Source organism: Apodemus sylvaticus, chromosome 7 (genome assembly GCF_947179515.1).
Source record: "Apodemus sylvaticus chromosome 7, mApoSyl1.1, whole genome shotgun sequence".
In the NCBI taxonomy this organism is placed as follows: Eukaryota; Metazoa; Chordata; class Mammalia; order Rodentia; family Muridae; genus Apodemus; species Apodemus sylvaticus.
This window is the reverse complement of record NC_067478.1, coordinates 34407051-34421197: the sequence shown is the minus strand read 5'-3', so window position 1 is coordinate 34421197 and position 14147 is coordinate 34407051. Positions and strand designations below refer to the sequence as shown.

Genomic DNA, 14147 nt, shown 5'->3' with positions numbered 1-14147 from the left:
GAAATAAGACAGTATGGTAAGTTAAAATAATGCTAGAAATCAGTACAAGGGGTTATTTAAAGGACAGAAGTAAACTATAACAATTAATGTAGAACTTCAGATCCAGATGACAGAATTATCACAATAAATGTAAAGAGTATGAATTTGCCAATTAAAAGGCAATGACTCTCAAGATGTATGCTCAAAAAGTAAAATAAAGCAGCCCTATACTACCTGTAAAAGAAGTATCCAGAAATAAAATCACATAGTGAAAATATAAAGAAAATCAGATATAACAGTCAAAAAATCATAGTGTTGTTTACACTCACTGCAGGTAAAATGACATACTACTTAAAGATCACAGACTCTGGAAAAAGCTGCCCAAGTTCTCATCCAAACTCTTCTGTGATCTAGATCTGTGATCACAGAGCCTACAAGTTTCTCTGTATGTAGATGACACAGCTTCTATGTCATATGGCTGAGTTAATTTTGTAGCAGTACTTGCCAAACACTAAATATTCACTACAATAATTTTTATTATATTAACATAAAAGAAATGACTTTAAACAGAACAAAAATGCAATTCATAAGACTACTACAAAAGAATGCTGAAAAACTCACCAGAAAAAATATAACCTTAAAAATAAATGCAGCAAAATTCACAAAAGTATAGGAAGCATTCCAAATTCATGATCTTGTCTTCAGATCTCTCTCCTCTCTCTTTTAAACACACACACACACACACACACACACACACACACACACACACGCACACACACACACACTCACACACACACACACACACAGAGAGAGAGACAGAGAGAGAGACAGAGACAGAGATAGAGACAGAGAGACAGAGACAGAGAGACAGAGAAGGATTCTAAAGCAAGAAAATTAGCCTCTTAGTAAAATTCTAGATGGATGTTATAAACAGAACTCTGGACCTAAGACTAAAGTTCTTAATTTAAAATAAATTATTTTGTAGTTAAGTTCTAAAGCACAAATACTATTTCTTTTATGGTAAGATAGTTAACTTGATCACTAACAGGGGTTCACAAAGAAATAAAACTGTTCCCAGGTGCTCTTTAATAAGAACCGAGTGCCATGGAGGAATTGACTCGGAGTTACTCAAAGTACGAATCCAAATATATTTAATAAATTTAACAATAAGCCTCGAAACATAAAGAGTGCACAGAAACATAAGCTTCCAGGTGGATCTTCTACAGCACTGCAACGTAGAAGAAACAAAACCCAAACACATCATATTAAAAGAAAATACAAACACACCCACAGAGAGGAAAGCAGTAGGCTTGGGATGGTGACGACGAAAGATGTAGCCAAAGTCCTAAAATCAAGGCTTCTGCTCCCTCATCCAGAGCTCGTTCATGCCTGGGCACCTGGCGAGATCAAGAGAGCCTCTAGTAGCCTATATGTGAGTTCCCATGGGTCTGTCCTCATGGGTCCTTCAGACAATCCTTTAGACAATCGCCCTTTAGACAATCTTCCTTATTAAGGAGCATTGCGCAGTTCCTACCTATCCCCCAATAGGAGGTTCTGGCTCCCTTCAGCTCTTACAAGTATTCAAACAGTCTAATCATGTTCTCCTGTGAGAACCATTAAATATTACAGAACCTATTTGTTCGTACTGATCCCAAGTTCAATCCCATGTAGCCCTGGGCAGCATGCAGTATTCACCAGGCTCCTTAATAAATCTGTGTCAATCCCAATGTCACAAGCCACAAATTCAATTATTTGGGGGATGGGCACCTTCCTCACCAAGGGGAAGAATAGAAAGTGACTACAACAAAAAAAAAAAATTTAAAAACTGGAACTGCTCTTTCTTTAAGCAAGCAAACAAACAAACAAACAAACCCAAGCACTGAAACAAAAATGACTACCATTGCCACCTTTGAAATCTCATTTGCAAGTGGGCATCTGTTAGATTACCTTATAAACGTGTCTTAATATTTTAAAAAATAAATACACTAATTAAGAAAAAAGAGCAGAGTCGGGCATGGTGGTATGCTTGAGACATAAAGCAGAATGGTCAGAAGTTCAAGGCCAACCTGGGCTACCAAGTGAGGGGCAAACCAACCTGCTTTATATAAGACCCAGTGTCAAAAAATAACTAAATAAACACTTAAAACTAGAGGATTAAGTTTCTACTTGTGCACTTTTGGCTGAGACATGTTGAATGTGGAGCTAATCTAGTGTAAAGTCCAGAGCCACTAAGAAAGCTGACCACACGCATTTGTTTTCTGGTTTGATTCTATTTGCATTTTGCCCTGTTTCGTTTCCTTGTTTTCCGGTTTCATTTCATGAGGAAAGCCCTTCATGCTAGAGGAAGCACAAAATAATTATTTCCTCAAGGTAACTAAGAATCCTGGCTGGCAGAGCTGGATAGAAAACTCAGCTGGTTAAGAGCACTACCTTTCCAGAGTATCTTTCACACTGAGGATTCATGACTTCCTTTAAGCTCAGCTCCAGGGACTCTGACATCTTCTTCCAGCCTCCTGGGGCGTGTACAATATCAACACACATACATATAAATAAAAGTAAATTATAAAGCATAGAAGAATTATGGTCAGAGTAGAAAATAGTTTGAGTAGTTAGATATTAAATCTAAATAAAGCAATGGCACAGACCGACCAGATGCAGCTGTAGATAGGCTGTGACCTATGATAGGCAGCATTTCAAGGCAATCATAAGCTGGTGGTGTGTTCAAAAGAAATAAGTGTGCATATGGTTTATTGGTTAAATATTACTGGAATAGTCAGAAAACCAGTTGGTTTAAAAAAAATTGACTTCATCTTTACTCAGAGCATGTACATAAAATCTGAAACCAAAAAAAAAAAAAAGGCAAAAGTTTGAGTCAGCGGTCAGATAATCTGAGATTCTGAAAGAATCTTCTACAAGATCCCAACTGCTCAAATCAGGAAGAAAAAGGCAGATTCATTTATATACATAAGAAGTGCTTGGTCACCCCATCTCTAGCCATTATAAAACCTGGAAAAGGCCTCTTGTATCTTACTGAGAGCCCTTAAAAATTAATAAGGAATAAATAACCCAAACGAAAATGGCCAATTTACAGAAGAAGAAAGGCAAAGAAGAACATATAATATTATAACAAATGAAGCAGAACAGAAAAACAATGTGTTTGATTATTTTATTATTTATAAACATGAGGAGCATAAAAATACTTTCGTTGCTGAGTGGAAAAGCACTTAAGTACTGTTTAGTCTTTACCTCCTGATACAGTTCAGGTAAGTTGCCCCCAAAACCTGTGTTGAAGGCTTGGTCACGAGCCTACAGTGTTGCTGTAATGTGGTAGAACCTTTAGACAGTGAAGTAGAAGCTACGTAATACCTAACACTCCATACACTACCTCCCCACAGCCACAGCCCACACGTCACACATACTACTACACAAACCCCATACATACCAACTTCCCATATCTAACACAAAGTACCGTACCCAAAACCAACACACACCACCTACCCACACCAACATGCGCCTCCCCATATCCTACACCCTACATCTGATCCTTCAACTGTCACTCCACACCCACTACTTACAAACAGCACACAATCTACCCATACACTTCATAGCCACGGTCTACTCATCCTCTATATATCACCTACTCACACTCTGAACCTTACACACTCCCCACATGCTCCCCACACAGTCCCCACACAGTCCCTATATATTCCCCCCACTCCCTACACATTCCTATACATTCCCTACACACTCCCACATACTCCCTGCACATTCCCATACATTCCCTACACACTCCCCACACACTATCCATACACTCCCTACACATTCCACACACACACACACTCCCCACACACTCCCTACACATTCCTATACATTCCCTACACACTCCCTATACACTCCCTACACATTCCACACACACTCCCACACACTCCCTACACATTCCTATACATTCCACACACACTCCCACACACTCCCTACACATTCCTATACATTCCCTACACACTCCCCACACACTCCCCATATACTCCCTACACATTCCTATACATTCCCTACACACTCCCCACACAGTCCACATACACTCCCTACACATTCCACGCACACTCCCACACACTCCCTACACATTCCTATACATTCCCTACATACTCCCCACATATTCCTTACACACTCCCTACACATTCCACACACACTCCCTACACACTCCCTACACATTCCACACACACTCCCTACACACTCCACACACACTCCTTACACACTCCCCATACACTCCCTACATAATCCCCACACACTCCTATACATTCCCTACATACTCCTCACACACTCCCTATACACACCCTACACACTCCCCACACACTCCCTACATACTCCACACATACTCCTTACACACTCCCCATACACTCCCCACACATTCTCTACACATTCCCCACACACTCCCTACATACTCCACACATACTCCTTATACACTCCCCATACACTCCCCACACATTCTCTACACACTCCCCACACATTCCTTACACACTCCTTACACACTCCCCATACACTCCCTACACATTCCCTACACACTCTCTACATACTCCTTACACACTCCTAACACACTGTCTACACACTCCTTACACACTCCTTACATACTCCTTACATACTCCCCACACTCTCCCCACACTCTCCCCACATACTCCCCACACACTCCCCACACACTCGCAACACTCTCCCCACACACTCCCCACACTCTCCCCACACACTCCCCACACACTCCCCACACACTCCCCACACTCTCCCCACACACTCCCCACACACTCCCCACATTCCCCCACACTCCCCACACACTCCCCACATTCTCCCCACACACTCCCCACACACTCCCCACATTCCCCCCACACTCCCCACACTCTCCCCACACACTCCCCATACACTCCCCGCACTCTCCCCACACACTCCCCACACACTCCCCACACTCTCCCCACACACTCCCCACACTCTCCCCACACACTCCCCACACACTCCCCACACACTCCCCACACACTCCCCACACTCTCCCCACACACTCCCCACACACTCCCCACACTCTCCCCACACACTCCCTACACACTCCCCACACACTCCCCACATTCTCCCCACACACTCCCCACACACTCCCCACACACTCCCCACATTCCCCCCACACTCCCCACACTCTCCCCACACACTCCCCATACACTCCCCGCACTCTCCCCACACACTCCCCACACACTCCCCACACTCTCCCCACACACTCCCCACACTCTCCCCACACACTCCCCACACACTCCCCACACTCTCCCCACACACTCCCCACACACTCCCCACACACTCCCCACACACTCCCTACACACACTCCCTATATACTCCCTACACACTCCCAGCACACTGCCTATACATTCCCTGCACACTCCCTACACATTCCCTACACACTCCCTACACACGCCCTATACACTCCTTTCATACTCCCTACACACTGCCTACACATTCCCTATACACTCCCTACACATTCCCTACACATTCTCTACACACTGCCTACCCCCCTCTCACCCCTCTCACCACCAATTAAACACACACACACATACATACACACACAGAGAGAGAGAGAGAGAGAGAGAGAGAGAGAGAGAGAGCTAGTCAAAACTCTAGTTTCTGTAGCTCTGATGAATCTTCTGACAACCTTTCCCTCTGCCCTGGTGGAGGCCACTCATGCTGATGGTCACTTAAGCTGCCCTAACATTCTAAGGTCTCCAGTCCCTATAAGCTTGTTGACCTCTTATGTTGGTCGGTTTGTTTTTACCTCAGCTTTAGGCTTTTAAGATATGCATAAAGCTACATGGTTATCATCTTGCTTGAAACACCCTTTTTTTTAAGTCCCAGAGTTATTCCAGATGCTGCATTGTGGCCTCCAGCCACACCACAGGAGTCACTGAGGGCTAAAAATACCAAAACAAAGTAAAGTGAGTAAGGCCACAGAGAATGGGCATCACTGAGGAAACCTCTCAAGTAGGGAAAGCAACAGATCACTCACTGGCAAGCCCCACAGAAGCTGTCATTAGCAGAGGGCATGCAAAAAGACTCAGGGCACCAGGAAAGCCACATAGTGGTCACACACACACACACACACACAAGCATACACACATATACACACACATACATACACCAGCACACATACACACACATACACATATACACACACATATACACACCAGCACACACACACCAGCACACATACACACACTACACACACACCAGCACACATCACCCACAGTCCATTCTGAAGGTCACACTCTAATTTAAGTAAAGAATTTTTAAAAAGTCCATCGTTATGCCATAGCAATCTGTCATGGCTCATTCAGCTCGGCCCCCTCCCCTATCACTGAATAGGACAGGAATTCATGAGAGTATAAATATCACATCCAGGTATGTGCTTGTTATTGGGGCAGCAAGGACTCAGTGCAGGTAAAATGTTCCTGACACACTGACAACACTAAGCTAGAGACCACAGCATTTCATTTGCAGTACTGAAAGGAGGTAGTGGGTCACATGTTTGAGAGAAGCCTCCAGTGACTCACAAACAGTTCTGATGAGCCCTTAAGCACTCCAAAGGGGGCCAGACACCACACTGAGAAGGAAAAGACTGCCTTGGCCCTCCCCTGATTTTTAATCTGTTTCAGCCACTTAAATTTTATGTAAGCTTAATATAAAGGGTTCTATTCTAAGAGAGAGGAAAAGGACATGATTCAATGATCTGGTTTGATTCTCTCTCTCTCTCTCTCTCTCTCTCTCTCTCTCTCTCTCTCTCTCTCTCTCTCTCTCTCTCCATACATATATATATATATTACAAGTGTTATATATATAATAATATGCAAAAACATGCAAAAAGTTAAGCATTGTCCAGATTGTACAATGAATTAGAAGCATACAGCTGCTTCTGCCTTTCTTAGGTTCAATATCCTTCTTTTCTTCTTTTTCTTTTAATTTACACTGAGCCTGCAGGGTAAGCTCCAAAAACAAACATTTGAATGTCAGCGGGAAAGGCTAATCAGTAAGCATTAGCACCATATTCACAGAGGAATCTGGAACCTTTTCCCAGCTAGTCTGAGAAACAAAAACGCATTGCCACTTGGCTGGAGCAGTAGACAGGGCTTCCCTCCCTCCTCCTGGCCTTTGCATTCCAGCCCCCTGTGCATAGGCCATGGCCGCAGCGTGCTTTCTGCTTCAAGTTGTCCAAGGTTTCCAAAGAGCTTGTTTGAGGGAAAAGCAAAGAACAGAATCCCATACCCACGCCGTGCGCTTCGGACAGAGGCAGAACAGACAATGTGCCAGAAGCACAAATCTTTCAAAGGGAACATTAGAGTTTTTAGATGCTGGAAAGACAGAAATTTTGCCTCTGGTGTTGGCTAAGAAAATAATGACATGATATATCCAAAATTCCTAAGGAACACTACACTGACAGTGAAACCTTTGTCTCTCTTCCAACTATTAAGTCCTATGCAACACTTCCGCACACCAAATTCATCAGAAATGCAAATGAACTGTTTGATCTGCTCTTTCCCTAGCAACATAGTTGCAGATCTATACAAATCACTCTCCCACACAATATGAACCAGACTTTCCTAAGCAGACATTTCAAGTTTCCCTGCAGGCTCTAGTACCTAAAAAAAAACAAAACAAAACCTCTAACCTGGCTGGGTTTTTTTTGCAGACACCCCAGCCTTTCTCATATCCTCTGATACTTAAAAAGAAACCCAATTCGAAGGGCTTGTTCAAGCTAGCCACCCAACTCTCTCCCACTAGTCTTGCTTGAGCAGTGTCCCCACCCCAGGCTGGCAAGGAGCTGGCAAGGAGCTCATCTCAGAAGGCTCCTGTACCCAGAACAAGTGACTAGCTTCTACCTGCAAGGAAGATTGCAGAGAGAGAGAGAGAGAGAGAGAGAGAGAGAGAGAGAGAGAGAGAGGGAGGTGCTAATGGAAGCTTGTTTGCAGGGAGATGGGGGTAAATAACCCATCAAATGCACTGCCCCTCAATTACTCCTGGAAATCCTTCATGTCATGCAGCATAACATCATAGCAGAGCCAAAGGGACAAACCCCCAGTCGCAGCCACAATGGCAGCTCCTAAGCAGTCTCACCCACCAGCTCCTAAGAAAATCGCCCCATCCTCCAAACAAAATGTAAGTTCTACAAAAACCGACCTGGGTTACAACACATTCTCCCGGTCTCTCCTCCTCTTGGGCTTGCTTGGCAAACCTTACTTAATTCCCACTGAAAAAACTATCTGACCACAACTCACCTCACCACCACCCACCACCCCACCCCCACCCCGGTGTTTACAACCTTTGAATACGGGCTGGCCAGCGGGGCCACTATTTCACAAGCAATGCTGGCATGCGTGCTTTTAGAGCAAGCTACTCAAATGCCTCAGAGACGCTCCCCTCACCCTTGCAGAGAGGACCAATGATTATTTGCTGGTTTTGTGGCCTCCGGGAGTACTGGACTTGGCAGGGATGGCGGCAGAGCAGGTGGGAAAGGCTGCAGAGCGGTGAGCTAGAGTATGGATGAACTCAAGCCCCATTGCCAGGCAGGCCTTGCTTTTGTGGTTTTCTGGCAGGTGAAGTTGAACATCTCCAAGGAGGAAAAGACACCCCCTTTCCACATCAGCATGACTGGAAATCTCAATTTAAGAATGGCATACACTGGTCCGTTCTTCTACGGTTTGTCCGGTTTTCCACCTTACTCCGATAGATCGAGGGGGGTTCACACAGACAGTTCACCTACTTGACCCCCAAACACCCACCATTGTCTGAAATGAATTCTCAAGCAGGAAAACTTGCCCAGAACTATGTGTTCTTTGGCCATCGTCTCTCTACCTTCAATCCCTTTTTCCCTCCACCGGATTTGGCCAAGCCTACCACCTACCACGCGCGCGCACACACATGCACACCACACATAAGCACACATACCACATGCGCGTGCACACATACACACCCCTTTTCCACTACAGTACCGAGCTCAGCGAAGAGGATCCCTGTGTCCAGGCGGCCTGCAGTCGGGAACCTATCGGAGCCAGGGAGGAGCGCCAGCAGCCCGGGACTTTACACAGAGTCCCCGAGAAATTGCAACCGGCACATAGGGATCACACCTTGCATGCACACACTTGCACATGTGCGCCCAGGTCCCGCTTTCTGAAGTTACCTCTGGAGACTGCTCCAGCTCTTGGTCCTCAGTCCTCCGCAGGTCTTGAGTGGCTCTGAGGTGGTGGTCCACACGGCCTCCAACGCAGAGCTTCCCGAAGGTTCCCTAGCCAAGAGAGTCCTAGGCTCCAGGACAGCCCAGGCTTTGCACTTGAGGCAACACCCCTGGCGTAAGGTAACTTCAGCCCCCCAGAGCCTGAGGTCTGGATCTGCAGGCTAGGGTTGCACCCGGGCTTTCCTGGGCAGTCGGCTGCCAGTGCCCACTTGCATGATGCTGGGGCGCTCAGCGGCCGGAGGATGCGGCCTCAGAGTCCCGATCAGCCAGAATCTCGGTTTCTGAGGCTCGGCCAGTGTCGCCGCCTCACGGTCTCGGATACCGTGGGCAGCTGGGGCCAGCAACCCGATGGCCCGAGACCCAGTTTAGCCTTTCCATCGTCTCCCGCCTGGGGAGCTGAGGAAGGCAGGACTCTCCAGCAGTGGGGACGCGCTCCCTGAGGCGGGAGGGGCGGACTCGAGAGGGGCGCGGCAATAGCGCCGAGGGCGTGCCCTGCCGGAGGCTGCAGCCACCTAGAGAGTGGGTGCCCGCACCCCCAGAGTCCTGAGAAGGCCTCTGCTTCGTTAAGAGTTGCGCCTGCTGCGCCAGGGCAAAAGCAAGCAGAGGTTGGAACTGGAGGTAGCTTAGGGCCAGATCCACCCCGGGGGTTTGCTTCTCCTTAGTTCGCGATGCTGAAGGTGACTGCGGCCCCCAGTGGAGAAGCAGAAGCTAACACTGTCCGCCGCTCTCCTTTTCTCCGGGTACACTCTGCTCGCCCTTCCGGGGCCTCAGACTCTGCAGTGCTTCACGAGGCCAGGGCAAACTGGTCACTTGGCTCATTGATGTTTCCCTCTTGGCCGGTGTTAGCTTTACCGGTACCCAGATTGGAGAGACTAGCGTTCACGTGACCAGCCCTCCCCAAACAGACACGCACACACTTAACCGAATAGATTTCCCAAAGTCCAATTGGATGTATCGATGAGGACTGGAGGCTTTTCCCAAACCACCTAGGGTACTGCAGTGGGACTGAAACGCAGCAGCCTGCCTGCGGTGCCACCATCTACACAGATTGTCTTCCTCAGCTGGGAAAGTCACACAAAAGGCGCTTTAATGAAACGGAATTATAGTTTCAAAGTCGTGGGATCAAGAGAAAGGAAGAGAAAAAAGGAGAAGGGAAAAGGAGCGGAGGGACTGGGAGGAGGGGAGAGGAGGGGAGGAAAGGAAGGAGGAGGGGAGGGGAGGAAGAAGGAGGGGAGGGGAGAGAAGGGAAGGGAAGGAGGAGGGGAGGGGAAGGAAGGGAAGGAGGAGGGAAGGGAAGGGGGAGGGGAGGGAAGGGAAGGGAGAGGGAAGGGAAAGGAAGAGGGAAGCTTACTATGGGGTAACAAATAGCTAAGGGGTAGCTATTTTATTCTGGGTCATTTTAAGCGCCTTTTCCAAGGGTGCAACCAAATGCAGGTTTCTGGCTACCTTTGTGACCTGTGGTCTGTCTGTCTTCTATCCTTGGGAGTGGGTGGGTACTAGAGGGACACAGGTCTCCATAATGGCTTCCCTGAGTTAGTTTCCTGCTATGACTGGAAGCAGTCTAAAAGTGAACCTGTTAATACACGGACACTTTAAATAAAGCCTCATGGGGTTAAGTAAGTTGCCAGCTAGATTTTCCCAGAATTTCACTCATATTTAACTTTAGTGCCAGGCAGGACCGAGCTCATATAGGGAGGACAAAAGCAGTTGAGAGGTAAAATAAAGGTCAAGTTTGTTTGATCCACTGTGCCTTGCTTGCATAGGAGTCTAAATCTGTAAACAATCGTCTCTTCGCCCAAACATTCTAGGGGATGAATAGTCAGCTTTCCACGAGTGTAACAAAGATCTTCTAATTTATACAGAAGGCAAAGATGGGCAGAGGGAGACAGACCGAAGCCCAGGGAATAATAGGTAACATTATTATTACCTTACCCATGCTGAGTAAGAAGTCCATTTGGACTCCGCTGGAGAGAGCTTCAGATGCTGCAGCCGCCTTGGTTACTCAGAGTCTATTGAGACCTAAGCAAACTGTTATTTCTGCCAAAGCCAAGAATGGTAAAATCCAGAGAATTGAAGTAATTGGAATGGGAAGCTGGATGGACAGCGTCTGCCTGCTTCCTGACTCTTTTAATTCTTAAATGTTGTTTGCCCTCACATATCATCCTCAAAGAATACCTCTGAGTCCAAACTCCAGAAAGAAACAAACATAAACCTTAGAATGGGAAGGGAGGAATGTTTTATTTGATCTTCTTTCCCTGTACACTAACATTTTTGGAAAAGTTGTAACCGTAGGAACTTTTAGGTCTCTGATCTTACACTGCCTTCTCTAGCCAGATTCTGCAAACCTACCCTCCAAGTGACTTCAGGCTTTGCAAAATTCCACTAGTGTGCTCTTCTGTACCATACCTCTTCCAGGGCAGAGTACATGTGCTTAGGATAACTGTCTACTCCAGAGGTCCAGGTCTTAAAAAACAAAATCGGTGCTGAGGTTGGGGCTACCCAGTGGGAAGAAGGGTGGCCTGGGAGAGGCCCTTGGGTCACTGGAGCCCAGCTCTTGAAGGAGCTCCTGGGATTTTGACCTCCTCTCATTTGTGCTTCTTGGCGTTGAAGTAGACAGCCCTTAGAATGCACCCCACCACCATTGTTATCCAGAGACCTGAGCAATAGAGTTTTCTGAGCCTGGACTTGAGCAGTCAGAACTGTGAACTAACATAACTACAAAAATAAAACTATTTAAAATAAAATAATTATCTTAAATCTCTGTCTTGTGGCAGGAAAATGACTAATGCACACAGATGCAGGAACACTGAAGCCAGAGGGGCTCACGTGGACTCTTTCCCCGGAGAGAGCCTGGGATTTTACTTCCTGCTACCTCCTGCTACTCAACCGTCTCCTGCACACATCTTTGTGTAGTGAAGGTCATTTCTCTGCGCCGCTCACCTCCCTGTACCCAGTTCAGGACAAATCATTTATAAATATTCTACTTGAACTTAATACTTCAATTGTGAAACATGGGTAGTTTCAGTCATACAGACTCTCAGGTGTGAAACTGATAAATCTATTGAGCCCATGGTATGTCTCCATGGGTGTCAAAACCCCTGAACCCACACAAAAGATATGCATCAATAGTCACGTTCTTCATCTGGATTTCTCAGAGACTAACACGGTCCCCACTCTAATTCTTGCTTCAATTCTTTCAAAATCTTTCTCTCTGATATGCCCCCTATTCTCTCTAAATGCATAACTATATCTTTCTGCATATTTTTCTTTCTGGTCTCCTTCCTAATGTCTTTCATTATATGTGTGCATACTTTCTCCCTTTACTTCAGAGGAAAGATGGGAACAGAGGAAAAATGAGCCAGATCGGAATTCTCCTGAGGGACAGGCAAAGGCTACCCTCATCCACATGTGATACTTTTTTCTTTTCTTTTTTTTTCCTTTCTTTTCTTTTCCTTTCTTTCTTTTTTCTTTCTTTATTAGATATATTCTTTATTTACATTTCAAATGATTTTCCCTTTCCTGGTCCCCCCCCCCCGCAAAGTCCCATAACCCATCTCCCATCCCTCTGTTCCCCAATCAAGCCCCTTCCATTTCCCTGTTCTGGTATTTCCCCTACACTGCTGCATCAAGCCTTTCCAGGACCAGGGGCCTCTCATCCCTTTGATGTCCAACAAGGCCATCCTCTGCTACATATGCGGCTGGAGCCATGGGTCCCTCCACGTATACTATCTGGTTGACATTTTTGTCCCTGGGAGCTCTGGGAGTACTGGGTGGCTCAAATCATTGCTCCTCCTATGACACTGCAAACCCCTTCAACTCCTTGGGTCTTTTCTCTAGCTCCCCCATTGGGAACCTTGTGCTCAGTTCAATGGCTGGCTGAGAGTGTCCTCCTCTGTATTTGTCATGGACTAGCAGAGCCTCCCAGCTAACAGCTATATCAGGCTCCAGTCAGCAAGTACTTGTGGGCATCGATAATAGTGTCTGGGCTTTGTAGCTGTATATGGGATGGATCCCTAGGTGGGGCAGTCTCTGCATGGTCTTTCCCTCAGACTCTGCTCCACACTTTCTTTCTTTCTTTCTTTCTTTCTTTCTTTCTTTCTTTCTTCCTTCCTTCCTTCCTTCCTTCCTTCCTTCCTTGCTTTCTTTTTTTGGTCCATCATAATTAGATCTCCTTTGGGTTGCTCTAATTATACCTCAGTATTAGAAAGGACACAGGCTGTAGCACTGGCATTATTGCCTCTTACCTGATGACTATTTCTCACTCAGTCTCTCCTGAGCGTTGGTTTCTGCGACTACAGAAGGGAAACCAGAAGCCTCATGGGGTTGAGCAGAAGATTAAATAAATGCACGTGTAATGTAAGCTTCGTCACAGCCATTCAGACAATCGGTGTGGCCAGAGAGAAAAGGAGAGGAAGAAAGGGAGGAGGAAGAAAAGAGACAAAAGAAGGGGGTGAGAAAGGAAGGCATGGGAGAGATGAGGAGATAAATGGAAATAGAAAGGGAGGAAGGAAAGCAGGAGAGAGGGAGGGAGAGTGGGAGAGAAGGTAGCAGGGAGGGAGGGAGAGAGAGAGGGAGGGAGGGAGAAGAGGGAGGGAGGAGAAAGGAGAAGGAAGAAAAGCCTTTGAATCGCTCTCAGGTATCTAGGCGAAAGCTTGACTGTACCAGTGAACAAGGGGAAGTTTTCACATTTCTGGGTTGAAAGGGTAAAGAATAGCGTCCTTTTGCGTGCTGAGAGATACTGCCTTGCTGGTTTAACATGTCAAGTGGCACAGCCCAAAGGGCATGGGCACACTAGCTCACTCAACCTCATCCTCTATTGCTCCTCTGGGCAGTCAGAGAATCCTGAATCCTCACAGGTCCTGGGAGCTCCGGGATTGTCACCTGTCAGTACAGTGCTTACCTGGAGTTTTCTAGGTCCCATCCCATTAAA

The 14147-nt window shown here is 46.4% G+C and overlaps 1 protein-coding gene across 2 annotated transcripts in view; it reads right to left on the bottom strand.

The window, feature by feature from the left end:
* Positions 1 to 9816, bottom strand: part of Minar1 (membrane integral NOTCH2 associated receptor 1) — a 36111-nt gene extending 26295 nt beyond the window's left edge. For both annotated transcript variants that reach the window (XR_007978741.1, XM_052187666.1), the window contains exon 1: positions 9164 to 9816. The gene's annotated coding sequence lies outside the window, so the exon portion shown is untranslated. The remainder of the gene's footprint in view (positions 1 to 9163) is intronic.
* Between the last annotated feature and the right edge of the window lie 4331 nt (positions 9817 to 14147).